This window comes from Bos taurus, chromosome 15 (assembly GCF_002263795.3).
Source record: "Bos taurus isolate L1 Dominette 01449 registration number 42190680 breed Hereford chromosome 15, ARS-UCD2.0, whole genome shotgun sequence".
In the NCBI taxonomy this organism is placed as follows: domain Eukaryota; kingdom Metazoa; phylum Chordata; class Mammalia; order Artiodactyla; family Bovidae; genus Bos; species Bos taurus.
In genome coordinates, this window is record NC_037342.1 from 45,027,106 (window position 1) to 45,034,760 (window position 7,655).

Sequence of the window (7,655 nt, forward strand, 5' to 3'; positions counted from 1 at the left end):
GCAAGCACAGTGGAGTGGGTTGCCACTTCCTATGCCAGGGAATAGAGCTGCTGCTGCTGCTGCTAAGTTGCTTCAGTCGCGTCCGACTCTATGAGACCCCATAGACGGCAGCCCACCAGGCTGCCCGGTCCCTGGGATTCTCCAGGCAAGAACACTGAGTGGGTTGCCATTTCCTTCTCCAGTGCATAAAAGTGAAAGTGAAGTCATTCAGTCGTGTCTGACTCCTAGTGACCCCATGGACTGCAGCCTACCAGGCTCCTCTGCCCATGGGATTTTCCAGGCAAGAGTACTGCAGTGGGTTGCTATGTAAAACTAAAAGCATCGGAAACATAGATGGTGTTAGATGTCAGGATAGCAGTTATGCTTTGGAGGCATACTGACTGGACTGGACTCCTGAAATGTCTTTAGAGATTCTAATAGTCTAAATCTTGATCTGGGTTCCAGCTGTACTTCTTAGAAATTCATTTAAAGTGTTTTATTATTTGAGTATTTTTCTGTGTGGATGTTACTTTAATAAAGTTGACAAAGTGAAAGAAAGTGAAGTCACTCAGTCGTGTCCGACTCTTTATGACGCCATGGACTATATAGCCTACCAGGCTCCTCCATCCATGGGATTTTCCAGGCAAGAGTACTGGAGTGGGTTGCTGTAAAGTTGACAACAAATTGGGAAATGTGCACCAAAAACCACAATACAAGAAAATCCTGAATGCCAGAAAATACAAGAAATAACTTCTGAGAAAATTAGGACACTGCTGTTTGGGGCTATTTGATGAAGAAAAATACGATGTGAACTTTATTCCATACACTGTGGGGAACCTTGGATTGTTATAATCAGGGGAGTGATATAATCAAAAAAGCACTCTTCAATGGTTAATTTGGGAGTGAGAGGACAGGGAGAGATTAACCCCAGGGAGAGTAGTCCAGGTGAGCAATGTTGAAGATCCAAGCTCAAAGACAAAAGATGGATTCAAGATATACTGTGAATATAGGATCTAAAGTGTTTGGAGACTTGATAAGTGGTACCAAAAAAAAAAGGCAAGAGTGAGCTTGATGTTTTACTCTTGGGTAAAACATCATTTCTAGTTATATATAAGTTATGTGTGTGTGTGTGTGTGTGTTTGTATATATATATGTGTGTGTGTGTGTGTATATATATATATATATATATATATATATATATATATATATATAATTTCTAGAATTCAATAAGGATTTCTCATTATTTCCAGGTATCATTAGAGTTCCCAGTCCAAGGGAGATGCTCAGACCTGGACTTGATGATGAGGAGGTTTCATGGGTAGCTAAGTTGTGTCTCATTGGCCCCCTTCCAAGTGGGCTTTGCAGCACCGCTCTCTCTCCCCCTTTCCAGGTCCCTTCCCAGGCAGATTGTGGGAGGCAGGAGGCCATGGTCAGTTCTTGGCCATAGCAGGTCAGTGTGCAGATTGCCACCAAGCATTGCTGGGAAGACCAGGTAGTCACCCTTGCTTGTTGCTTCACCAATATGTAAGTACACCTGGGGAATGGAGCATGGTGGAAGCGCGTGGTTTAACTTGACTGATCATTAATTTTTCAGCTACCATCTCTGACATCCACTAGGGTCTGCTGCTGCTTTCCCATTCACCACCATCACAGGCAATCTGCTTCCCCAGCAGAACTTGAGTTCCCGAGTGCTTGGGAAATTTCTGCCCGTTCACACTATTTCACACTAAAATATGCTTCTAGTATATTTAAACTAAACAGAAGGCTGGTTTTTGGAGATATATTTTATTATACCTCTCTTCCTAAGATCTTTAAACCAGAAATGAATATTGAATTTTTTGAAATACTTTTAGCATCTATTGTAATGACTAAGTGATTCTCTCCTTTGACTTATTAGTATATTAAATCTATGTTAATAGGTTTACTAAGGGCTTCCCTGATGGCTCATATGGTAAAGAACTGGCCTGCAAAGTAGGAGACTTGGGTTCAATCCCTGGATCTGGAAGTTCTTCTGGAGAAGGAAATGGCAACCCACTCCAGTATTCTTGCCTGGAGAATCCCATGGATGGAGAAGCCTGGCAGAGTTAACATTCCTACAGTTCTGAATCCCACTTGGACATGATACATTCATCTTTCAATGTACTGTTGGGCTCTGTTACTAATGTTTCATTCAGATTTTTTCATCAACATTCATAATTGAAATTGACTTACAGTGGAGGTTCTCAAAATGTGGTCTGGAGACCGACGGGGATCTCCAAGATCCTTTTAGGGGGTCTGCAAGGTCAAAATGCTTTTCATAGTAATTGCTGTTCAGTTGCTAAGTTGTGTCCAACTCTTTGCCACCCTGTGAACTGCAGCATGCCAGGCTTCCCTGTAATTCACTGTTTCCTGGAGTTTGCTCAAACTTATGTCCACTGAGTCGGTAATGCCATCCAACCATCTCATCCTTTGTCACCCTCTTTCCCTCCTGCCCTCAACCTTTCCCAGCATTCCCTGGTGGCTCAGATGGTAAATAATCTGCCTGCAGTGCAGGAGACCCGTGTTCAATCCCTGGGTTGGGAAGATCCCCTGGAGAAGGCAATGGCTACCCATTTCAGTATTTTTGCCTGGAGAATTCCATGGACAGAGGAGCCTGGCAGGCTACAGTCCATGGCTTCACAAAGAGTCAGACATGACTGAGGACCTAACACTTTCATAGTAATGTTAAGACGTACTATCCCCTTTCACTCCCATTCTCTCAGGAATGTGTCATAGAGTTTTCTAGAGACTACATAACGTGTGATATCTCAACAGACTGCATGTAAAAAGCGGATAGGAAGTTCCATCTGTCTTCTGTTTAGTCAGACGTTAAACAGTTTTGAAGAAATGGGAAACAATGCCAGTTTAATGTAAATTTTTTTTGTTTTGGAAGATTTGGTTCTTTGAGTACATGTTATTTATGTTAACACCTAATAGTTCTATTGTAGTTATCTTTAAAAAGGCATAATCTAAACAATTTCTGCTTTAATTTCTAACATGTTAACTATTGATAAATATTACTTCCATAAACAAAAGCTCTTTAGGATTTTCAGTGATATTTTTCAAAGTGTAAAGGTGACCTGAGACCAAAACGTTTGAGAACCACTGGCTATACTTTTCTATCATCTGCCTTTGTCAGATTTTGGTATCACCATTCTTCATGAAAAGAACTGGAGAACACGCCTTTGATTTAACTGAGGTATAATTGACGTGTAACATATTAGTTTCCAGTATAAAATATAATCATTTGATATTTGTATTTTTGCAAAATGATCTCTGCAGTAAATGTAGTCAATTTCCACCACCCTGCATGATTACAATTGTTTTTCCTTGTGATGAAAACTTTTAAGATCTGTTCTTTTAGCAACTTTCTCTTAGCGCTTTCCTTCTTGCTCTATGCTGTGCATAAACTTACAACGGGAGAATAATAAATAATGATGTCATGTGATTAAATATACTAGCCGTCTACTCCTTGAAGATGCCAACAGTAACTTTCTCAATTTCTTTCCTGGTTACTAGTTTTTAGGTTTAAAAATGTCACCTTCACTCAATTTTGATCTTTTATCATCTAGTAACAGCTATAACACTCAGATTTTCCTACTAATTGCTTTGTGTTGTACAAAATATTTCCCCATGATACCTTGTGATATTTTCTACTTTCCCAATTTTGGATATTTTCAAAATCTTTAAAAAAAAATTAGACTAGCCTAGTATCTTCTCATTTTATAGAAATTTTATTTTTATTTCAGAAAACTGTTTGGTAATTAACCTATTTCCTCTGGCTGCACCCTCTTGAGTCTCTTCAGCTGACCCAGACAGGCAGGCTAACCAGGGCCTTGAGACCGTGGCTCTGAGTTATTTCCTGCAGATGATGAACATGCATAGCTATAACCTTTAGAATGAAGCTGCAAGTCTTGATTATGCTCCTGTTAGAGCTTTTAACTCATCAAATGATGTCAAACAGACTGCTTCATGTTCCTGAGCCCTAGGATCATCTATATACATAGAGAAGAGAGCAGTCTCTAGAGCCTCGCTGGGCTTCTGGAAGGAATGGCTGCTGCCTTTACTGCAGTGGTCAAGATGGTGGCCTTGCTTTCCCTCTGATTCTAGGGCTCCTTGGAGAGCCACCTCCTAACCCCAGATTTTTTAATATGTATATATTTATTTCACTGTGCTGGGTCTTAGTTGTGGCATGTGAACTCAGTCATGGCATGTGAGATCTAGTTCCTTGACCAGGGAGTAAACCCAGGGCCCCTGCATTGGAAGCATGGTTTCTGAGCCATTGAACCACTAGAGAAGTCCCCTAACCCCATATTTTCTTAATGAGGCCATATCTGTGATTTTTTTATTATTATTTTAATTGGAGGATAATTACTTTACAATATTGTGATGGTTTTTGCCTTACATCAACGTGAGTCAGCCACGGGTACACTTGTGTCCCCCCATTCTGAACCTCCCTCCCACCTCCCTCTCCACCCTATCCCTCTGGGTTGTCCCAGAGCATTGGCTTTGGGTTCCCTGCTTCATGTATCCGACTTGCACTGGTCATCTATTTTACATAAAAATATGGAACGCTTCACAAATTTGTGTGTCAGCCTTGCACAGAAGCCATGCTAATCTTCTCTGTTTCATTCCAGGTTTAGTATATGTGCTGCCGAAGCAAGCACCATATCTGTGATTTCTTTTCTTCTCACTTTCTAGTTACCTGGGTGGTGAAAGCAAGCATCCATGATTTGGCCAATGGCTCCCCTCAGGTAAGAGACCTTGGTGCCTCCCTTCTCTCCAGCCTGCCTGGCCACCAGCACCACTGTGACTGCCGCAGCCCCACAGATCGTGGTCCTCCCACAGCATTGACCAGAGGTTGGTCATTCATAGATGTCTCTGGCCCAGAGTACAGGATTTGGACTGAGTCTCCCTTCTCTTTATAAAAAGAGAAACAGGATTTAAGAGCCAATTCCAAGTTTGTCAATTGTGTCTAGCTTCACAGTCGAGGCCCTCTTCCTCTCCTGGGAACCCTCTACTGCCCACAGGCCAGCTTTCCCTTGTTTCCCGCCCTGTAAGACTGTAGAACAAGCTACAGTCATTTAGGAATCCCTCCCTGACGCCCTTGTCTGCCTGGAGCCATGCGGGCACTTACAAGGGGCAGTCTGACAGCATCCCACACGGTGACCAGGTGCCCTCACTTCATGATGTTTCCTCTTCAGAGGGAGTTCAAGCACTCAGGCTCCATGAGCCTCCCTTCTTCCATGGGCTTATTTACCACTCCTTTTGTCTTATTAGAAAAGGTCCATCACCTAACTCGCAAGCTACCCTGCGTCCTGCGGCACCCCTGCGGACTACCACTTGGCACCACCGCAGCCGGTAGACTTGCTTCACTTGAATCACCACCTTCCAGCCCGAGTGCCTGTGAGAGGCGATGGGCAGCTGCTTCCAGCATGGGGCACAGCCACAGGATGGGGGCCCCCATCCAGGTCTGTGATCAGCCTCACACGAGTGTCCCGGGAACCTTCCATCCCCACAGCCCTTCACAGACTCCTGACTTGCACACCTGCTCTCAGTGTCTCTCACACTGCCCCTGATGTGTGAACAGGTGAGGACCCTTACCCTGTGTTCACGAAAAGAAACTGAGGCTGATAAAGTTGAAGTGACAGTCAGACAACTGCAGAGACAGAGCCTGCACTAGACTCAGCTTAAGCCCAGCCATCCTTGCACAGCCCCGCTTTGGGACGAATTCCACACTGCTCTGGTGCTGTGCCACCCTTCCCAGCCCACAGTTGATCCCTTTTTCATTCATTATTTTCCATGGTCACGTGCAAGTCTTCACTGAGTGCCATCTTTTTGCCAGACTCTCAGTTAGGCTCTGGAGACACCAAAGCAAATAAAACAACCCATGATTTCTAGCATAGGGTTTACGAAGGGTGTGCCGCTGTCCTCAGTACAAGGTGATAAACACTGACATACGTGAGAACTGTGTTCAGAGGGAACGAAGAGAAGGGAGTGACTTCCTAGAACTATCAGGGAAGGCTTAACTAAGGATTAGACACTTACGCTGGGTCTTAAAAGAATCAGAAAATATTTAGGGAAACAGAAGGGAAGGCTTTCCATTCAGAGGGAATGGCACGAACAAGGGATCAGAAAGGCTGTGCAGAGGGATAGTCAGGGCAAAGGGGGCAGTCCTATGAATCTGGTGCTTTGACAGGGGGAATTGAGTGGAGATTACCTTAAATTACAGCCTGAGTTCCAGTTGTAAAGGGTCTTATGTTGGTGCTAAAAATGTTAGACTCTATCTTGTAGCCAACAGATGGGAACTATTGCCCTTCTAGCACAGGGGGGAAAGAAGACCTGTATTAAAGAAAAACTACTCTGACAGTAGAGAAGATGCATTGATGTAAGAGCCCAAATAAAATATGCTAAGGACTATAAGGGTGACAAAAAGGAAAAAGTAGTTTCAAAAAACATTGGGTCCACAGATTCAATAAGATTTGATGACCAATAATGCTTAAAATGGAGGAAAGAAAAAGTCACACACATATGCAAATAACTTCCAGGTACCTGACTCAAGTGACTGAGTAGATAAAAGCTAATCGTTTTTTACCACTAGTGCCACCCAGGAAGCTCAAACCATAATAATAGTTGACATTTATTCCTTACTCTGGGCCAAACCCTTTATGTGCATATAATACTCTCAGTAAACCTGAGAAATTGGTCCTATTCTTAACCCTAATTTTACAGATGAAGAGACCAAAGCTCAGTGATCAATTTCTTTGCTCCAGTAAGTGGCCTAATAGGGATTCCAAGCCAGGACTGTCTGAAATCAGAACTTGGTGCTCCTAACCACTATACTATACTGCTTCTGCATGTGCTCTTGGCCCAAAAAAGAAATATCATAGCAGAAGCAGATGTGGGGAGGGTGTGAGGGGTACAGATGAATTAAGTTTATATCAGGTAACTTTAGAGATACTTGTGGGATGTCCAGCTACAGATGTCTAGGGATTAAGAAAACAGCCAGGGGTGATGAGATTTGAGAGGTGGCAGATATGGGTGAGGGTGAGGGTGAGGGTAGAGAGGAGAAGCTGAGGAAAGGCTGAAGGAGTGAGCAGAAGGGGAGGGGGAGAAGCAGGACAGAGCATGGAAGCTGGGGAGAGAGCTTAGGTTTCAAGAAAAAGGATGGTCAATAATGTAAAATGCTGGACAAAATCTAGTCCTGTAAGAATGGGGAAAGAGGTCTTTTGATTTGGCCGTTGGCAGCTTGTGGGTAATCTCAGTAAGTCAAGATTCCATGTCTGATGGCTCAAGAAGGAGAATAAAGAGGAGCTGACAAAGAAGCCACAAGAGAGATAGACTTCCCTTTCTGAAGAATGGTCTCCAAGTACAGTGGCTTGTTTCTGGGCTGCTGATGCTCCTGGCTTCAGGATTCACGGATGTAGACTAATACACCAGCATGATCCTGATAACCACTTATTTCTCAGCCTTAGTCTTTGAAGGGACTGTATTAAAATCATGTAGTAGGCCCTCTTTCTTATTCTCACAGCCATCACTTCTTATAAATGTTTCGGGTAATATAATTTTCTTTGACAGCTTGCCAAGAAACATCACACACCTTTTAATTCACACAGTAGAATCCTCTTTCCCTTTGTCTTTACAAATAAAATGCCCAA

The 7,655-nt window shown here is 43.1% G+C and overlaps 1 non-coding gene across 1 annotated transcript; it reads right to left on the bottom strand.

Moving 5' to 3' along the window:
* Positions 1–4,557: 4,557 nt before the first annotated feature.
* Positions 4,558–4,664, bottom strand: LOC112441695 (U6 spliceosomal RNA). Its single transcript, XR_003029556.1, has one exon. It is a non-coding gene; the product is annotated as a U6 spliceosomal RNA (small nuclear RNA).
* Between the last annotated feature and the right edge of the window lie 2,991 nt (positions 4,665–7,655).